This window comes from Dasypus novemcinctus, chromosome 17, assembly GCF_030445035.2.
Source record: "Dasypus novemcinctus isolate mDasNov1 chromosome 17, mDasNov1.1.hap2, whole genome shotgun sequence".
NCBI classification, from domain to species: domain Eukaryota; kingdom Metazoa; phylum Chordata; class Mammalia; order Cingulata; family Dasypodidae; genus Dasypus; species Dasypus novemcinctus.
This window is the reverse complement of record NC_080689.1, coordinates 96,425,518-96,428,611: the sequence shown is the minus strand read 5'-3', so window position 1 is coordinate 96,428,611 and position 3,094 is coordinate 96,425,518. Positions and strand designations below refer to the sequence as shown.

The following is a 3,094-nucleotide window of genomic DNA, read 5'->3' as shown; positions in this document are numbered from 1 at the left end:
ACCTAATGTCTTTCCACTTGGGAAAGTTGTCAAGTCTCCCTTGACCTTATTGACAGTTCATTCGTTCTTTACAGTTGATATCTTACTTTTAGCATCTTTTGCAATCTAGACAGACGAAGTATTACCCAAATAATAATTCTTAGTTACTTTTAACTTAACAGATTTTTTTTTCAGTTTACCATTTTATTTTTCCTTTTGTGGTTTGCATATATAGCAAGATGAACCTGGGACATGGTTGAACTCTTTGCTTGGAAATCTCCTAGGCTAAGTGTAGAAGTTTATTGATTTTGAGTTCTGCTTTTTACACAAAAAAATCTCAGACAAAATTCAGCAATGTTTTGCCCTTGGGGAGCTGAGCGATCTTCTTTGCCAGCCCCATTGGATTAGCATCTTAGCGATGCAGCAACAAAGGGCACAAACTGGGTGGCCAAAATCAACAGGAACTGCCTGGGTCACCTCAGAATTCCATCACCTGTCTGCCAGCCGCCTGGGAAATCTCCACCATCAGCACAGTTTGTGAAGTCCAGAGAACCCCTGAGGGATGCTGGACGTGTCTGCTCTGCCTTCCCTTCTCTCCAGCTCCTGGAACCAACATTTGCTCTTTGCAGCCTGAGGCAAAGCTTTATTGAACTAAAAAGCAAACAAAAATGTATTCTCTCACAGTCCTGGGGAGCAGAAGCTGGAAATCAGGGTATTGCAGGGTTGGCTCCTACTGGAGTTTCACAGGGAGAAACCGCACCTCCTCTCTCACATCTCCCAGGGCTTCCTTCAAGCCTTGGCGTTCCTTGGCTTGCAGGTGTGTCCCTGCACTCCCCACCTGACCTTCCCATGCTGGTTTCCAATCGCCCCCTCCTTACTAGGACACCAGCCACTGGGTTAGGGCCACCCCAGTCCAGCAGGACCTTATGTGAACTAAGTGCATGAGCAAAGACCCTATTTCTAAATAAGGCCACGTTCACAGTATGGTGAGGTTCACACTTCAATATACCCTTTCAGGGGACACAATTCATCCCATGAAATGTTGCTTTACTAGCTTCGGTCCTGGGGGTCTGGCTTCAGAGTGTTGCTTTCTGAAGCGGAGCTGAGGTCAGGTTCATAGATGAATTACAGAAGAACGAGGGGCTTGCAAGCCTCCAGCGTGCTTGGGTCTGCAGTGACCCTGTGCATTCCTACAGTGCTTGCAAGAACAGGTTTGAAATGGTTTGAGGCCTTGCTCTGCTCCGTCTACAGAGCAAGGTAACAGACATTTCAGACAGTTTCTTCCCTCTCCCGAATCTCGTATACTGGGCATCTTGTCTGAACTGTCTAATACTGTAGCCACCTGGCCATGTGTGGCTTGTTTAATGCTAAGTGAAATTTAAGATTCAGATTTTCAGAGGCTCTGAGTCTATAGGATGTTTGATTAGAGAAATGAAGGCTAAGTTTTACTGAGGAGCTGAATGCCTAAGGAGCTAAGGGAGGGTGAGGGCAGTATGAGCTGAATTTAATGGAAGAACATTGGAGAGTCAGGTGAGAATGTCTGCTGAGCACACATCTTGTGCTAAACCTACTGATACTCAGCTTAGTTTCAATGTTGAGGAATAGTTGTAGCTCCAGAACAGTATGGGAGCAGAGACTGAACATGCTGGGCCTCAGCAGGGATCCTGTTGGAGACAAATCTCAGCTGTGATGTCTTCCCACCATGGTGCACAGCACTTTGGTGTTTGAGCAGCAAAATTCCCATAATGTCAGAGCTGGAGGATCCTTGAAAGGCTATTCATTCAGGGTCCATCAAGCTCTTCCATGGTATCTGGGCAGTGTTGAGGAAGTCGATGTGGCTCAAGAAGTTGGGCACCTGCCTACCACACAGGGGTCCCCAGATTTGGTCCTGGTGCCTCATAAAGAAGACAGCAAGCTGATGCAATAAGATGATGCAATGAGGAAACACAGTGAGAGGCACAACAAGCAACCAACAGGGGTGTCTCAAGCATTTGGACACCTCCATCCTACATGGGAGGTCCCTGGTTCAGATCTCTGTTCCTCCTAAAAAGAAAAGAAGATGAGCAGACTCTGTGAGTGCAAACAACGGGGAGGGGGAGTTAAATTATCTCCCAAAAAGTCATTGGAGTTTCTGATTCTTGGAGTAACGCTGGTGCTTAAAGGGTCCAGCTGAGGCTTAAGCCTGGGGTGGGGTGGGAGTGGTTGAATAAAGGTGATTTTAAATCTGTGGGGAAAAAAAGAATGAGGTGAGCCCTTAGTTATTGAATGTGGCTCCCAGGGATGGGTAAGCAAGTTTATGTAATTTGAAGGGATGATATTGAACATTTCTGAACTCTACTCAGACATTCTAAGTTTTAAAAATGTGGTAATAGGGAATATTCTCAAGAGGAAGGATGGCATGGGGTCTTCCTATCCAGCTTTCCCACCACTGAGCTAACCATGTTGGAAACAGAGGACTGGCATTCTGTATTTCTTTTAAATTTCAAGAGCTCAGGCAGAGCAGATTTTGCATATCTTTTTATTAGTCTTTGGATTTTCTGAATGATAAATGAGTATAGGCTTCACCAGACACATTAGCCCCCAACAAGAGAGTCACTCTGTTCTATCAAGTGAGGACAACAGAGAAGGAAGGAAGGTACCATCAAAGAGAAAGTGGCTTTTATTTTCTCATTTCCTCTTCCAATTTTCACAATCTTACTTTCACGTCTCTGACAAGATGTTCTCCTTTCCTCTAAAATGATATACATTACATGTACTCCAGGATTTTATTTGCTTGAGACAAGACCTAAGAACCCAAGAAATACATTAATTTATCCAAATCAAAGGAATCTTTTTGAGGCAAAATTAACACTGTTTTCTCATAAGCCCTTTCCCAATATAATAGAGATATAGAACTCCTTTAGGAGAAAAAGCTAGCAGAGAAAATTCTGGCTTCCAAATTAGTTAACCACATGTTTTTTCATGGGATTATAGAGTTCATAATTCTCAGACTTTTTCACTAGTGTGTTTTATCTGCTTAGAATTCCAAAAAAAGAAAATGTAGTAGGGACACTGAATAATTCAGCATATTTTACCTGACTTCTACATGCCCACAATTCCTGTAAATTATCTGTTT

General features: G+C 43.6%; 1 non-coding gene across 1 annotated transcript; it reads left to right on the top strand.

Annotated features, from left to right (window-relative positions):
• Positions 1–1,123: 1,123 nt before the first annotated feature.
• On the top strand, positions 1,124–1,258 carry LOC111761059 (small nucleolar RNA SNORA9). Its single transcript, XR_002794530.2, has one exon. It is a non-coding gene; the product is annotated as a small nucleolar RNA SNORA9 (small nucleolar RNA).
• The last annotated feature ends 1,836 nt before the right edge of the window (positions 1,259–3,094 follow it).